The sequence below is a fragment of the Lolium rigidum genome, chromosome 5, assembly GCF_022539505.1.
Source record: "Lolium rigidum isolate FL_2022 chromosome 5, APGP_CSIRO_Lrig_0.1, whole genome shotgun sequence".
Lineage (NCBI taxonomy): Eukaryota > Viridiplantae > Streptophyta > Magnoliopsida > Poales > Poaceae > Lolium > Lolium rigidum.
In genome coordinates, this window is record NC_061512.1 from 37,230,546 (window position 1) to 37,249,233 (window position 18,688).

Consider the following 18,688-nt stretch of genomic DNA (forward strand, 5'->3'; position numbering starts at 1 on the left):
CGGTGCAGCAAGACTCACATATGAACATATTGTAAGCATTATAAGACTTTACATCGTCTTCCTTGTTGTTCAAACACCTTTACCAGAAAATATCTAGACTCTAGAGACCAATCATAAAAACCAAATTTTAACAAGCTCTATGTAGTTCTTCATTAATGGGTGAAAAGTACATGATGCAAGAGCTTAAACATGATCTATTTGAGCACAAAAATTTCCAAGTATCAAATTATTCAAGACATTATACCAATTACCACATGAAGCATTTTCTGTTTCCAACCATATAACAACGAACGAAGCAGTTTCAACCTTCGTCATGAACATTAAGAGTAAAGCTAAGAACACATGTGTTCATACGCAACAGCGGAGCGTGTCTCTCTCCCACACAAGCATGAATTTATTCAAACAAAACAAAAACAAACAAACGCTACAAGTAAAGCACATAAGATGTGACCGGATAAAAATATAGTTTCAAGAGAAGAAACCTGATAAGTTGTCGATGAAGAAGGGGATGCCTTGGGCATCCCCAAGCTTAGATGCTTGAGTATTCTTGAAATATGCAGGGATGAACCACCGGGGCATCCCCAAGCTTAGACTCTTCACTCTTCTTGATCATAGTATATCATCCTCCTCTCTTGACCCTTGAAAACTTCCTCCACACCAAACTCGAAACAAACTCATTAGAGGGTTAGTGCATAATCAAAAATTTCACATGTTCAGAGGTGACACAATCATTCTTAACACTTCTGGACATTGCACAAAGCTACTGGAAGTCAATGGAACAAAGAAATCTATCCAACACAGCAAAAGAGGCAATGCGAAATAAAAAGGCAGAATCTGTCAAAACAGAACAGTCCGTAAAGATGAATTTTTTAGAGGCACTGGACTTGCTCAGATGAAAATGCTCAAATTGAATGAAAGTTGCGTACATATCTGAGGATCACGCACGTAAATTGGCAGATTTTTCTGAGTTACCTAGAGAGAACCCTGCCCAAATTCGTGACAGACAGAAATCTGTTTCTGCGCAGTAATCCAAATCTAGTATCGACTTTGCTATCAAAGACTTTACTTGGCACAACAATGCAATAAAATAAGATAAGGAGAGGTTGCTACAGTAGTAACAACTTCCAAGACTCAGATATAAAACAAAAGTACTGTAGCAAAATAAAAACATGGGTTATCTCCCAAGAAGTGCTTTCTTTATAGCCATTAAGATGGGCTCAGCAGTTTTAATGATGCACTCCCAAGAAATAAGAGTTGAAGCAATAGAGAGCATCAAGAAGAAATTCAAAACAAATTTAAGCCTAACCCACTTCCTATGAAAAGGAATCTTGTAAATAAACAAATTCATGAAGCATAATGCAACAAGCATAGAAAGATAAAACAAGTGTAACTTCAAAAATTTCAGCATATAGAGAGGTGTTTTAGTAACATGAAAACTTCTACAACCATATTTTCCTCTCTCATAATAACTTTCAGTACCATCATGAACAAATTCAACAATATAACTATCACATAAAGCATTCTTATCATGAGTCTCATGCATAAAATTATTACTACTCCCAACATAAGCATAATCAATTTTATTAGTTGTAGTGGGAGCAAATTCAACAAAGTAGCTATCATTATTATTCTCATCATCAAATATAGGAGGTATAGTATCATCATAATAAACTTTATCCTCCATAGTAGGCGGCACCAGAAGACCACTATCATTATAATCATCATATATGGGAGGCATATCATAATCAACATAAACTTTCTCCTCAATACCCGGAGGGCTAAAGAGATCATTTTCATCAAAACCGACCTCCCCAAGCTTAGAATTTTCTATATCATTATCAACAATGGTGTTCAAAGCGTTTATACTAATATTACTACTAGCATGCAAATAAGGTTCCATAGGTTTTTTAATTTTCGCATTAAACCATTCATGTCTTGACTCAGGAAATAGTTTAAAAAGCTCACAGATGTTTTCCATTATGCCTTACTAGTGTTTAACAAGAAACAAAAAGATGCAATTGCAGGATCTAAAGGAAATAGCTTCGAACACTCACACAATGTCAACAGAAAAGTACTTAGTTACCTGGGACCAGAGTATGAGTGCCTTTTACCTTTCCTCCCCGGCAACGGCGCCAGAAAAGTGCTTGATGTCTACGGGTGCTTCTATTCTTGTAGACAAGTGTTGGGCCTCCAAGAGCAGAGGTTTGTAGAATAGCAGCAAGTTTCCCTTAAGTGGATCACCCAAGGTTTATCAAACTCAGGGAGGAAGAGGTCAGAGATATCCCTCTCAAGCAACCCTGCAATCACGATACAAGAAGTCTCTTGTGTCCCCAACACACCTAATACACTTGTCAGAAGTATAGGTGCACTAGTTCAGCGAAGAGATAGTGAAATACAAGTGGTATGAATGAATATGAGCAGTAGTAACGGCGCCAGAAAAGTGCTTGCTGGCGTGCAGTTGATGGTAGTAATATTGCAGGAAGTAAAGATGCAGTAAAACAGTAAACAAGCGATGATTGCGGTACGTATTTGGAAACAAGGCCTAGGGATCATACTTTCACTAGTGGACACTCTCAACATTGATCACATAAATAAATAAGTTCTCTTCCTTTGTGCTACATATACTCTTGTTTGATAATGAACACCATTCGTTGTGTAGGGCTACAAGAGCACCTCAATGCCGGAGTTAACAAGCTCCACAACATTCGGCATTCATATTTAAGTAACCTTAGAGCATAATAGATCTTTGCAATTTAAACCGAGTACTAACATAGCATACACACTGTCACCTTTACACTATGAAGGGGGAATAAATCACATCAATACTGTCATAGTAATAATTAACTCCATAACCTACAAGAGATTATGATCATAACCTACGCCAAGTACTACACGATGCACGCACTGTCACCATTACACCGTGAAGGAGGAATAGAATACTTTAATAACATCACAAGAGTAGCACATAGACTAATAGTGATACAAAGCTCATATGTATCTCAATCATGTAAGACAGCTCATGAGATCATTGTATTGAAGTACATAGGAGAGAGATTAACCACATAGCTACCGGTACAACCCTTAGCCTCGATGGAGAACTACTCCCTCCTCATGGGAGACAGCAGTGTTGATGAAGATGGCGGTGGTGTCGATGGAGAATCCTTCCGGGGCACTTCCCCGTCCCGGTGGCGTGCCGGAACAGAGACTCCTGTCCCCCAGATCTTGGCTTCGCGATGGCGGCGGCTCTGGAAGGTTTCTCGTACCGTGGCTTTTCCGTCTCGAAGATTTAGGTCAGGGACCTTTAAATAGGCGAAGAGGCGGAGTCGGAGAGGGCTGCGAGGCCACCACACAATAGGGCGGCGCGGCCGTGGCCCAGGCCGCGCCGGCCACATGTGTGGGCCCCCGTGGCCCCTCTGGCGGCTCTCGGGTGTTCTGAAAGCTTCGTGGAATTCTAAGATGCTGGGCGTTGATTTCGTCCAATTCCGAGAATATTTCCTTACTAGGATTTCTGAAACAAAAAACAGCAGAAAATAGGAACTGGCACTTCGGCATCTCATCAATAGGTTAGTTTCGGAAAACGCATCAAAACGATATAAAGTGTGTATAAAACATGTAGGTATTGTCATAAAACTAGCATGGAACATAAGAAATTATAGATACGTTTGAGACGTATCAAGCATCCCCAAGCTTAGTTCCTACTCGCCCTCGAGTAGGTAAACGATAACAATGATAATTTCTTAAGTGACATGCTACCAACATGATCTTGATCAATAATATTGTAGAGCATATAAGATGAATTAAGTGATTCAAAGCAATGGTGAAGACAATGAGTAAAAAACTGAATCATATAGCAAAGACTTTTCATGAATAATACTTTCAAGACAAGCATCAATAAGTCTTGCATAAGAGTTAACTCATAAAGCAATAATTTCTTAGTAGAAGGCATTGAAGCAACACAAAGGATGATTAAGTTTCAGCAATTGCTTTCAACTTGTAACATGTATATCTCATGGATAGTTGTCAACATAAAGCAATATAACAAATTGATGCGCGTGGTTGACGTATTGTCTTTTCGTTCGACACGCGTCCGTTGGGAACCCCAAGAGGAAGGTGTGATGCGCACAGCGGCAAGTTTCCTCGCAAGAAACCAAGGTTTAATCGGACCGAAGAGGAGTCAAGAAGCACGTTGAAGGTTGATGGCAGCGAGATGTAGTGCGGCGCAACACCGTGGATTCCGGCGCCAACGTGGAACCTGCACAACACAACCAAAGTACTTTGCCCCAACGAAACAAAGTGAGGTTGTCAATCTCACCGGCTTGCTGTAACAAAGGATTAACCGTATTGTGTGGAAGATGATTGTTTGCAGAGAAAACAAGAAAACAAGTATTGCAAGAGATTGTATTTCAAGTAAAGAGAATTGGACCGGGGTCCACAGCTCACTAGAGGTGTCTCTCCCATAAGACGAACAGAGATGTTGGGTGAACAAATTACAGCTTGGGCAATTGACAAATAAAGAGAGCATGACAATGCACATACATATCATGATGAGTATAGTGAGATTTAATTAGGCATTACGACAAAGTACATAGACCGCCATCCAACTCGCATCTATGCCTAAAAAGTCCACCTTCAGAGTTATCATCCGAACCCCCTCCAGTATTAAGTTGCAAGCAACATGACAATTGCATTAAGTATGGTGCGTAATGTAATCAACAACTACATCCTTAGACATAGCATCAATGTTTTATCCCTAGTGGCAACAACACAACACAACCTTAGAACTTTCTCGTCACTCGTCCTGGTGTCAATGCAGCATGAACCCACTATCGAGCATAAGTACTCCCTCTTGGAGTTACAAGCATCTACTTGGCCGGAGCATCTACTAGTAACTGGAGAGCATGCAAGATCATAAACAACACATAAGCATAACTTTGATAATCAACATAACAAGTATTCTCTATTCATCGGATCCCAACAAACGCAACATATAGAATTACAGATAGATGATCTTGATCATGTTAGGGAGCTCACAAGATCCGACAATGATAGCACAATGGGGATAAGACAACCATCTAGCTACTGCTATGGACCCATAGTCCAGGGGTAGACTACTCACACATCACACCGGAGGCGACCATGGAGGCGTAGAGTCCTCCGGGGGATGATTCCCCTCTCCGGCAGGGTGCCGGAGGCGATCTCCTCGGATCCCCCGAGATGGGATCGGCGGCGACGGCGTCTCCGGAAGGTTTTCCGTATCGTGGCTCTCGGCACCGGGGGTTTCGTCACGGAGGCTTTAAGTAGGCGGAAGGGCAAGTCAAGAGGCGGCACGGGGGGCCCACACCATAGGCCGGCGCGGCCAGGGGTGGGGCCGCGCCGCCCTAGGGCGTGGCCCCCTCGTGGCCCCTCTTCGTCTCTCCTTCGGACTTCTGGAAGCTTCGTGGAAAAATAGGCCCCTGGGATTTGATTTCGTCCAATTCCGAGAATATTTCCTTACTAGGATTTCGAAAACCAAAAACAGCTAGAACAAAGAATCGGCACTTCGGCATCTTGTTAATAGGTTAGTTCCGTAAAATGCACGAATATGACATAAAGTGTGCATAAAACATGTAGATAACATCAATAATGTGGCATGGAACACAAGAAATTATCGATACGTCGGAGACGTATCGCATCCCCAAGCTTAGTTCTCGCTCGTCCCGAGCGTGTAAAACGATAACACGTATAATTTCGGAGTGACATGCCATCATAATCTTGATCATACTATTTGTAAAGCATATGTAGTGAATGCAGCGATCAAAACAATATGTATGACATGAGTAAACAAGTGAATCATAAAGCAAAGACTTTTCATGAATAGCACTTCAAGACAAGCATCAATAAGTCTTGCATAAGAGTTAACTCATAAAGCAATAATTCAAAGTAAAGGTATTGAAGCAACACAAAAGAAGATTAAGTTTCAGCGGTTGCTTCCAACTTGTAACATGTATATCCCATGGATATTGTCAACATAGAGTAATATAATAAGTGCAATAGGAAAATATGTAGGAATCAATGCACAGTTCACACAAGTGTTTGCTTCTTGAGGTGGATAGAAATAGGTGAACTGACTCAACATTGAAAGTAAAAGAATGGTCCTCATAGAGGAAAAGCATCGATTGCTATATTTGTGCTAGAGCTTTGATTTTGAAAACATGAAACAATTTTGTCAACGGTAGTAATAAAGCATATGCATCATGTAAATTATATCTTATAAGTTGCAAGCCTCATGCATAGTGTACCAATAGTGCCCGCACCTTGTCCTAATTAGCTTGGACTACCCGGATTATCACCGCAATACATATGCTTTAACCAAGTTTCACAAAGGGGTACCTCTATGCCGCCTGTACAAAGGTCTAAGGAGAAAGCTCACATTTGGATTTCTCGCTTTTGATTATTCTCAACTTAGACATCCATACCGGGACAACATAGACAACAGATAATGGACTCCTCTTTTAATGCTTTAAGCATTTGACAACAATTAATTCTTTTCTCATTAGAGATTTGAGGATGTTTGTCCAAAACTGAAACTTCCACCATGAATCATGGCTTTAGTTAGCGGCCCAATGTTCTTCTCTCACAATATGCATGCTCAAACCATTCAACTCAGTGTAGATCGCCCTTACTTCATACAAGACGAACATGCATAGCAACTCACATGAAATTCAACAATGAGTTGATGGCGTTCCCCAGTAAACATGGTTATCGCACAACAAGCAACTTAATAAGAGATAAAGTGCATAATTACATATTCAATACCACAATAGTTTTTAAGCTATTTGTCCCATGAGCTATATATTGCAAAGGTGAATGATGGAATTTTAAAGGTAGCACTCAAGCAATGTACTTTGGAATGGCGGGAAAATACCATGTAGTATAGGTAGGTATGGTGGACACAAATGGCATAGTGGTTGGCTCAAGTATTTTGGATGCATGAGAAGTATTCCCTCTCGATACAAGGTTTAGGCTAGCAAGGCTTATTTGAAACAAACACAAGGATGAACCGGTGCAGCAAAACTCACATAAAAGACATATTGAAAACATTATAAGACTCTACACCGTCTTCCTTGTTGTTCAAACTCAATACTAGAAATTATCTAGACCTTAGAGAAACCAAATATGCAAACCAAATTTTAGCATGCTCTATGTATTTCTTCATTAATGGGTGCAAAGCATATGATGCAAGAGCTTAAACATGAGCACAACAATTGCCAAGTATCACATTACCCAAGACATTTATAGCAATTACTACATGTATCATTTTCCAATTCCAACCATATAACAATTTAACGAAGGAGAAACTTCGCCATGAATACTATGAGTAGAAACCAAGGACACACTTGTCCATATGCTACAGAGGAGCGTGTATCTCTTCCATAAAGTGAATGCTAGGATCCATTTTATTCAAACAAAACAAAAAACAAACCGACGCTCCAAGAAAAAGCACATAAGATGTGATGGAATAAAAATATAGTTTCAGGGGAGGAACCTCGATAATGTTGTCGATGAAGAAGGGGATGCCTTGGGCATCCCCAAGCTTAGACGCTTGAGTCTTCTTGATATATGCAGGGGTGAACCACCGGGTGCATCCCCAAGCTTAGAGCTTTCACTCTCCTTGATCATGTTGCATCATACTCCTCTCTTGATCCTTGAAAACTTCCTCCACACCAAACTCGAAACAACTCATTAGAGGGTTAGTGCACAATATAAATTGACATATTCAGAGGTGACACAATCATTCTTAACACTTCTGGACATTGCATAATGCTACTGGACATTAGTGGATCAAAGAAATTCATCCAACATAGCGAAAGAGGCAATGCGAAATAAAAGGCAGAATCTGTCAAAACAGAACAATTCGTATTGACGAATTTTAAAATGGCACCAGACTTGCTCAAATGAAAATGCTCAAATTGAATGAAAGTTGCGTACATATCTGAGGATCATGCTCGTAAATTGGCATAATTTTCTGAGCTACCTACAGGGAGATAGACCCAGATTCGTGACAGCAAAGAAATCTGGAACTCGCGCAGTAATCCAAATCTAGTACTTACTTTTCTATCAACGGCTTAACTTGGCACAACAAAACACAAAACTAAGATAAGGAGAGGTTGCTACAGTAGTAAACAACTTCCAAGACACAAAATAAAAACAAAGTACTGTAGGTAAAAACATGGGTTGTCTCCCATAAGCGCTTTTTTTTAACGCCTTTCAGCTAGGCGCAGAAAGTGTATATCAAGTATTATCGAAGGGTGGTGCGTCAACCTTACCTTGGGCTTTACCCTTACCTTTCTTATTGTTTTTCCTTCCCTTTGGTTTAGGGAATATATGATTTCCCCCGGCATAGAGGTGAATTTCAGAGTGCCTTTTCCCACATCAATGACTGCTCCCAATAGTTTCAACAGGGATCTCCCGAGTATGATTTTTCCTGTTTCAATAACAAGATAATCAATTGATATTGTTCTTCCAAGTATGGTTGTATGCACACCTGCAGCTACTCCCTTAGGAATTATAATAGAGTTATCAATGAGAGTTATCTCTTCTCCTCCTTCTTCGACTCCCCAAAGTTTCAAAGATTTATAAATGCTTTCGTGCATAAGGCAAAATTCATACATAATATCACAAGAGGGCATGAAGAGTTCGATCACCGATAACAATTTTAACAGATAGGATCCCATAATGAAAGTTCGTAGTTCACTAAAACTTGATCAAGACGGTTACGAATGTATCCATAATTTTCATTTAAGCGAGATGCACTTGTCTCAAGAGTATTTAATCTATTATGAATGCCGATAAGGGCTGAATCAAAATTATTAGCTGAATCATGTGATGCAACCAACTTCTTTATGGCATTAAAAGCTTGATCCCCATTGCAATGGAGGAAATCTCCTCCCACTAAAGTATCCAAAGCATATCTATAGCGAACCATAAGACCAAAATAAAAATTACTAAGGAGCAAACTTAGAGTCATTTGAGGTTCAGCTTCACGATAAGAAGTAAAAATTCTTGACCAAGCATCCTTAAAACTCTCCTCATCCCCTTGTTTAAAAGTGAAGACTAATTCTTCAGGCGAAGAAGTAACAGGTTCAGAGCTAGACATGGTAACAAAAAGTAACTAAATATATTTTTTTGTATTTTTAATATTGAGTACAAGACAATAAAGCAAACTAGATAAAGTAAATGCAAGTAAACTAATTTTTTTGTGTTTTCAATATAGCAAACAAGATAGCAAATAAAGTAAAACTAGCAACTAATTTTTTTGTATTTTGATTTAGTGCAGCAAACAAAGTAGTAAATAAAATAAAGCAAGACAAAAACAAAGTAAAGAGATTGAGAAGTGGAGACTTCCCTTGCAGCGTGTCTTGATCTCCCCGGCAACGGCGCCAGAAATTTGCTTGATGCGCGTGGTTGACGTATTGTCTTTTCGTTCGACACGCGTCCGTTGGGAACCCCAAGAGGAAGGTGTGATGCGCACAGCGGCAAGTTTCCCTCAGTAAGAAACCAAGGTTTAATCGGACCAGAGTAGGATTCAAGAAGCACGTTGAAGGTTGATGGCGGCGAGATGTAGTGCGGCGCAACACCAGGGATTCCGGCGCCAACGTGGAACCCGCACAACACAACCAAAGTACTTTGCCCCAACGAAACAGATGAGGTTGTCAATCTCACCGGCTTGCTGTAACAAAGGATTAACCGTATTGTGTGGAAGATGATTGTTTGCAGAGAAAACAAGTAAAACAAGTATTGCAAGAGATTGTATTTCAAGAAAGAGAATTGGACCGGGGTCCACAGCTCACTAGAGGTGTCTCTCCCATAAGACGAACAAGCATGTTGGGTGAACAAATTACAGTTGGGCAATTGACAAATAAAGAGAGCATGACAATGCACATACATATCATGATGAGTATAGTGAGATTTAATTGGGCATTACGACAAAGTACATAGACCGCCATCCAACCGCATCTATGCCTAAAAAGTCCACCTTCAGGTTATCATCCGAACCCCCTCCAAGTATTAAGTTGCAAGCAACGGACAATTGCATTAAGTATGGTGCGTAATGTAATCAACAACTACATCCTTAGACATAGCATCAATGTTTTATCCCTAGTGGCAACAACGACAACACAACCTTAGAACTTTCTGTCACTCGTCCCGTGTGTCAATGCAGGCATGAACCCACTATCGAGCATAAGTACTCCCTCTTGGAGTTACAAGCATCTACTTGGCCGGAGCATCTACTAGTAACGGAGAGCATGCAAGATCATAAACAACACATAAGCATAACTTTGATAATCAACATAACAAGTATTCTCTATTCATCGGATCCCAACAAACGCAACATATAGAATTACAGATAGATGATCTTGATCATGTTAGGCAGCTCACAAGATCCAACAATGATAGCACAATGGGGAGAAGACAACCATCTAGCTACTGCTATGGACCCATAGTCCAGGGGTAGACTACTCACACATCACACCGGAGGCGACCATGGCGGCGTAGAGTCCTCCGGGGATGATTCCCCTCTCCGGCAGGGTGCCGGAGGCAATCTCCTGGATCCCCCGAGATGGGATCGGCGGCGACGGCGTCTCTGGAAGGTTTTCCGTATCGTGGCTCTCGGTACTGGGGGTTTCGTCACGGAGGCTTTAAGTAGGCGGAAGGGCAAGTCAAGAGGCGGCACGGGGGCCCACACCATAGGCCGGCGCGGCCAGGGGTGGGGCCGCGCCGCCCTAGGGTGTGGCCCCCTCGTGGCCCCTCTTCGTCTCTCCTTCGGACTTCTGGAATCTTCGTGGAAAAATAGGCCCCTGGGCTTTGATTTCGTCCAATTCCGAGAATATTTCCTTACTAGGATTTCTGAAACCAAAAACAGCAGAAAACAAGCAATCGGCACTTCGGCATCTTGTTAATAGGTTAGTTCCAGAAAATGCACGAATATGACATAAAGTGTGCATAAAACATGTAGATAACATCAATAATGTGGCATGGAACACAAGAAATTATCGATACGTCGGAGACGTATCACAAATCCAATAGGTAAACATGTAAGAATCAATGCACACAGTTTACACAAGTGTTTGCTTCTAAGATAGAAAGAAGTGGGTGAACTGACTCAACATAAAGTAAAAGAATGGCCCTTCGCAGAGGGAAGCAGGGATTAAATCATGTGCTAGAGTTTTTTAAGTTTTGAAATCATATAGAGAGTATAAAAGTAAAGTTTTGAGAGGTGTTTGTTGTTGTCAACGAATGGTAGCGGGTACTCTAACTACCTTATCAACCAGACTTTCAAGAGCGGCTCCCATGAAGGACGTTATCTCTACCAGCAAGGTAGATCATCCATCTTCTCTTTTGTTTACACATGTATTTTAGTTTCATTATTGATGACACTCCTCCCAACCTTTTGCTTACACAAGCCATGGCTAACCGAATCCTCGGGTGCCTTCCAACATTCATATACCATGGAGGAGTGTCTATTTGCAAAATTAAATTGCTTACTGATAGATCAGGGCAAAGCATGTGAAGAGAATTATTAATGCAAGTTAATTAATTGGGGCTGGGCACCCCATTGCCAGCTCTTTTTGCAAAATTATTGGATAAGCGGATATGCCACTAGTCCATTGGTGAAAGTCTGTCAGAAGTAAATGACAAGGTTGAAAGATAAACACCACATACTTCCTCATGAGCTATAAAACATTGACACAAATAAGAGATAATAGCTTTTCGGGGGCACTTCCCCGTCCCGGCGGCGTGCCGGAACAGAGACTCCTGTCCCCCAGATCTTGGCTTCGCGATGGCGGCGGCTCTGGAAGGTTTCTCGTACCGTGGATTTTCCGTCTCGAAGATTTAGGTCAGGGACCTTTAAATAGGCGAAGAGGCGGAGTCGCAGGGGGTACGGAGCCACCACACAATAGGGCGGCGCGGCCAGGGCCTAGGCCGCGCCGGCCACATGTGTGGGCCCCCCCAGGGCTCCCCTCTGGCGGATCTCGGGTGTTCTGGAAGCTTTGTGGAATTCTAAGATGCTGGGCGTTGATTTCTTCCAATTCCGAGAATATTTCCTTACTAGGATTTCTGAAACCAAAAACAGCAGAAAACAGGAACTAGCACTTCGGCATCTCGTCAATAGGTTAGTTCCGGAAAACGCATCAAAACGATATAAAGTGTGTATAAAACATGTAGGTATTGTCATAAAACTAGCATGAAACATAAGAAATTATAGATACGTTTGAGACGTATCAATATGCATGGTTCAGAGTGAAATATATTGTATTATTAAAAATATCATCGGTTTGTCAACTAAAATGCTAACACATCATGTTAAAGCGGAGACAACCGAGCTCGATCTAGATCCTAGTCGTTTCTGGCATTTCACGATGCCGCTATGACGCTTCCTTCTATACATGCGGGATAGGAGCTACTTTAGGGCCCGCATCCCGTCCTTCGTGGCGCTTCCGGTGGGACCCTCTTCCCGGCAATCTACACATGGCTATGAAGACGAGGGGGGGAGGATAGGCGGCAACGCTGGTAGGAGTGGATGGAAATATGGGGGAGAGAGAGAGGAGAGGAGACCTGGTTGTCAACACCCGGATTTTTAATTTCAGATGCCTATTATGCCATACATCGCAATCCCAGGAATATTATTTTTGCGAGACATAATAGTTGATATCACAGAACATTATTCATTACAAACCATAATCGTCTTACAACAAGAGATCTCATGATCCAAACGGAAAACAACAGTTGATCTTAAAGATCAGATACAAAACACATAGCGGAAGAAACGTAGTAGCGGTCCATCTGTTCCACAGGCAACGCTTGACGTAAGGAGGTGATCCTAGTTATCATAGACATCATGCTGTCCATCCTCCTGGTACTGATGCTCCTCTTCATAGTTTGGCCATTTAAATAGCCAGGGACAAAGCCATGAGTACTTTTAAAGTACTCGCAAACTACCACTAATAGAAGTACTAATAGCTCTAATCATGGTTCTAAGCTTCTAGGTTTATTTGCACAAAGCTAGTTTTATTTCATAAATACTTAATAGTCAAGGACTCTTTAGTTGTCTAAATTTACTCAAGTGGGAACATTAGTGTCATTCCCACAACTCTGTTGTGGTCAAGTCAAATTCACCTTTCAAGTCACAAGTCATTTTTAGAAAACATCTGACAACGGAACAGTATGGCCAACCAACCGTCCATGATCGCGGACACGGCTATTCGAATAGTTTAACACTCTGCAGAGGTCGTACACTTGTGCCACAACTTTTGATTACATCCGTTAGGGATAACCCTGAATAATCATACTCAGTATGCGGATCATCAACCATTAACCTTTCACTTACATACCCTAGTATAGGCACCTCCCCTATGAGCATGGCGTCCCAGCCATGGCAATCTGCCATCCTGGAAACTGCACAGGGCTTGGGTAGGATATTCACCTCTATTTCACGTCATTTCACTTTTCACGAAGGCAGCCTCGGCATAACCCCTATGACGCTTGTTCAGAGGGAACCCATACTAAAATACATAAATTTCCAGTTAAGCCCTACCCATGATCAGGTATTGTGGGGGTACTCTAAAATTGGAATGGTATCGCATCTGAACCCAATCATCAGTTTTTGTCAAATTCACCTTGTCATTCACAAGTCATATTCACCTTCAAAACTTTCAGTAGAATGACTCATCATTCTAAGGTTTTCAAAATCATTTGATTCACAAGTTCCCATCTCGAGTAGTCAATTTTTGTTTTAGCACTAGCAACTAGTCATGAGGGGTGCTAACTAAGTTTTTGCTCTCTAGGCTAAGTTTGATGCTCTTAGAGTACTCTACAATTAGACCAAAGTTAACTATAAAAGTAAACCTTGATAAACAAAGTAAAAGATGGCAAGATAAAACTTGGGATTGGACAAATCTTTAAACAAAAGAGTATTGCAAGGGTATCTTGCACTTTGCATTAGTAGAGCTTGCATTGGTAATAGCTTGCTCATGGTAATATATTGTATTAGTAATAGTTTGACTTGAGTGGTATAGTGATCAAAGTTTTATTCTTCTTCTTCGTAGACGTCTTCTTCCTCGTAGCACTCGGTACTAGCGTCTATAAATGAATACGAGGTACACAATCACCAAACAATTCTTAAGTATTCTATTTACCACACAAGATGATCTATTATTATCACAATCATCACCCAACATCATACTAGGGTTTCCATTTATTTCCGTTGAATGTAATTTCCTCTCATTGAACATTACTAAGATTTAATTTCCTCAAATAATAAACTATGAGATCATGTTGACCAAAGTCACCACTTCATATTTATCCATTTGGGAAAATGATTTAAATGAGATACTACATCTCATACAATTTAAATACTACTTGGGAAAAGATTTAATTTTCTATAGTAATCAAATATGAGGTCATGTAGACTAATGTCATCACCTCACCTTGAATTACTTGGAAAGGTTATTTAAATGAGAGGATACCTCTCCTGGTATTTAACTACCATTTTTAATTAATTTAAATGGGCTAGAAATAACCACATAGCCATTATTTTACTCTAGCCCATGATCATGCTAAACACTAATGTTATATTTTTACATATTCATGAAGAGTTTTTGAAATTTGAATTTTGAGAAGTGGAATCAACTCAAAATAATTTATAGTTGATTTTTAATAAATGTTTGAAATTTGAAAAGGTACTGTCTTATTATTTTTACTACCAGTGTTTTACAATTCTTCTGATGTTGAAACCAATTGATTTGGCTAGATAATTTCATAAGCTTTCCAGAAATATTTAATTCATAAATTTTGGCTCAGTAGATATTTTTAAACTATATTTTGAATTTGCATTCATAGCCAGATTCAAACTATATTAGAAATTCTCTATCTGAATTTAACGGGCTGCGCGGGGAAAATAACTGGGCCGGCCCACCTACGCTCTAGTGCGCAGCAGGCCGCGTGACAGAGGGTCCCGCCTGTCAGGGTGTTTTAACCCGCACCGAAACGGTACGCTGCCTGCGCCGTTGGGTTAAAAGGCGATCGGATGGCCGAGGCTCGTCTCCATCATCGACGAATAAGTCCGACGAGCTAAACCTAGCCGGCGACGGTGAGGGTGGTTGGGGGCTTACCAGCGCTCCAGCGAGGCTCGGAGAGGCAGGCAAACGAACGAGGAGTCTCCGGCGGATCGAACGGCACCAGCGGCGTCTCCAGGGGTGGTCGCAATCAACGTCTTGATCTTCAGAGGCTCCGACGGCTACTCCGGCTAAATTGGGGCGGCTCCGGGGGCAATCTGAACGAGGAAGTGGTCGAGGAGAGCGCGAGGAAGGAGGGGAGGAAGGTGGTGTGAAGAATGGAGGCCGGGGCGTCCTCGTTTTATAGGCGCGGGAGAGGAGCGGAGGGCACCGGCAGGTGGGTCGTGGTGAATGTGCTACAGAGGGGGAGGAGCATGGGCGAGGGCAGGGGACGGTGATGCGTCATCTGGCGGTCCTTGCGGGCGACGTCGGTGTCCTTGAAGTACCGTGGCGGAGGTCGTCGATGATGACGACGGCTACAGGGCTCGAGCGGGGAAATGGAGGTGTCCTGGGGGTAGCTGGTGTCGTGGCGAGTCTCTCGGCGTGAAGCAGAGGTCAAGGCGAGGATGGAGGCGACGGGGCGAGCGCGTGCTCTGCAGAGCCCGTGGGTGTGGCCATGCCGGTCATGGCGTCCCTGATTGGCATGGGCACGTCCTGTGCTGGCCGGTGCAGGGTCTCTCTTGGCCAGGGGCGTGCACTGGCAGGTTGGTGGGAGTGAGGGGAAGCTCCAGGACATGGTGAGGTAGGCTAGGGAAGAGAGGAGAGAGGAGTGGCATGGTGGTTGGCATGATGAGGGACATGGGCTTGGCATGGTCAAATGAGCAAAGGCATAGGGTTGGCAAGGACATGGTGAGGTCAGGGGAGGTTGGAGAACACTGTGGGTGACAAATAGGGCTAGGATTTAGGCTAAAATCCATCAGATATTAGGGTGTATGCTCAAATCAGATTGGTGCACACCAAGTGTTCGACACAATGGCCGCAAGAAAATTAAATTCGAATTTTGCCAAAATAATTTATGGGTGTTATTCAATTAATGTTTGGCACCTCTTGGTGCCATTGGTTTGCAAAATGGAGTTGGTTTGGTGAAATTCAAATTTGATATGATCTTAAATCTGATTCAATGTTACTACTTTGAATGCTTATTATAAGAATTTGAAAATGAATTTGCAATGTTGGCCAGCTCCAATGTGATCACCTTGATGTGTTCTTGGATGATGAGCAAATAAATAGGAAAGTTTAGTTTAGAAATTGTTTACTACAGAGGCTCAAAGTAGACATCAGGCTAAAATTGTCAAATGTGACCATTATCACATGTGCATGGATTTTTCATTTTCTTTTGATTTGTTTTGATTTTCTTTGACACAAATGTTATTATTTAGAGTTTAGTAATGTTTTCAAACCATTTACACAAGGTAAAAATAGCCTAGTTTAAGATTTGCTAATATGGCCATAGGCTTCCATTTTGATTTTCTTTTCTTTTTCTTTGTTTCTCTTGGATCCAAATAGGCATGGTTTAGGGTTTAGGAACATTGTCAAGCACTTCAAACAAACATCGTGGCAACATCACAACATTCATGCATGAGTACTATACACACAAATAATTCAATTAAAGTTTTCGTTGGCTCCAAATTTTGGAATAGGGGAAATTCATTTTTCTTTGTTTTTTTGAATTTTTGGGATGTTACACTGGTAGAGGGCTCAGTGGCTGATTTGTGGGCCATAATGAACACAAGATAGGACGCTCGGACATTTCCACCTCGACCTATACCGAGACCAAATTTCATCCACAGGTGGGCCGCCGAGGACAAATAGGTTCACTTGCCTCAGACCGCTGGTTGGCTCCTCGCAATCCGACTATTCATTCAGATTTAAATGTAGCTGAGATGTTTGTTCGTGGCAGGCTATTGGAGAATTCCTGAGGTCAACTTTTTAACCAACTTGATCACTTAAATTGTATACCTCCTCCGTTCAAAAATAATTGTCTCGGATTTGTGTAAATACCGCATGTACATGCTAAGAGCATCTCTAGCAGAAGTGCCAAACCGTAAACCCAAAACCACCTATCCAAGGCACCACAACGCAGTTTTAGGGTTCTACAAACGTGCAGAAACGGCAAACAGAATTGCATATTAAAAAAAAAGAATTGGCACGCAAAACGGAATTGCATTGCATTTGGACAATTCATGCATACATAGATCTAAAATTCGACTACATTGAAGCAAAACAAACTCGAATTAGCTAAATTCGAGCTAAATTCCACTGCCACGGTAACCTAGAACTAGAAATTGGCTCCGGTTAGACAAACGTATGACATGGTGGCGGCGTGTCGACGGCCTCATCATTCGCTGTCGTTGCCGAGCTCGACGAAGACCTTTCCCTGCTCGTCCGCGACGCGCCGCTACACCTCCGCCTTGTCCGCGTCGTGCTGGCTCGAGCACGAGAGAAGCCCGATCAGGGTGTCGATGATCCTACAGTACCTATAGATAGACATTTGTGGATGTGTTTCTTAGGATGCCCAATCTCATCAGCTGAAAAAACACGAAGATATAAATGTACGGAGAATCCATGCAGGTGAAGATATAGGTGACAAAAATATAAATGGGCTGACAAGTGGGACAAAATTCACAAATTTCTGCCACATAAGCTCTGAAAAAAGGGTCCGCTCGGTATCACTTTGGGACTTCGCATTCAATTTTGGTTTATCGTATATTGCAAAAAAAAAAAAAAACGTAGTAGAGTTATCACATTTTGTCACGATGCAGTAAAGTGGAAGTTCTTCAAAAACTTAAGAAGAAAACATGGTTGTTTTATGCTGGGTACCGTCTCGGGCTATGCTTGGGTGACTATATATATATAATGCTAATGCTTGTCAAATAAAACACATATGTATTTTGTGCATGTAACTTCTGAACTTGTACTAATGGAAAACTGTTTAATTTGGTCGGAAACCGTTTGTAGAAAGATGTTCATCTTCGTAAACATACTGTTCTCCTCAACTTTACAATATGTTTGACAGATAACATGTGGAGAAGTACGTTTGTACTTTTGTCCAGTAAGAATGGAAAGAATACTGTCAAAATTTAAGGAGAAAAAATACTGATTTGGTCAAAAATCGTTTGTACAAAGATGTTCATCTTCGTCAACATATTGTTCTCTTCAAACTTTACAAAGTTTTATGCTAAGAACTCCACAGGGGGACCATATATAAATGGTAACGCTTGTCAAATAAAATCGACGTGTAGAAGTACGCACCAATCTGAAATTGGACTAATGGGACACTGTTTTGGTCGCAAATCGTTTGTAGAAAGATGTTCATGTTCGTAAACGTACTGTTCTCCTCAACTTTACAATATGTTCGACAGATAACATGCGGATAAGTACGTTTGTACTTTTGTCCACTATAAGAATGGAAAGAATACTAGCTACCGGCCGCGGGCCTAACCAATGAAATTTTCTCTATCAGCTAAGGCAAATCGGACGGGAGGAAGAGCACTTGATTAGCGGTGGCCAGCCACGCTCCAGTCCGGTGTTGATCATCGATCAGCGCCTGCAAGTGAAGAGAATGTTAAATGATGGAAACGAAATGTGAAGCG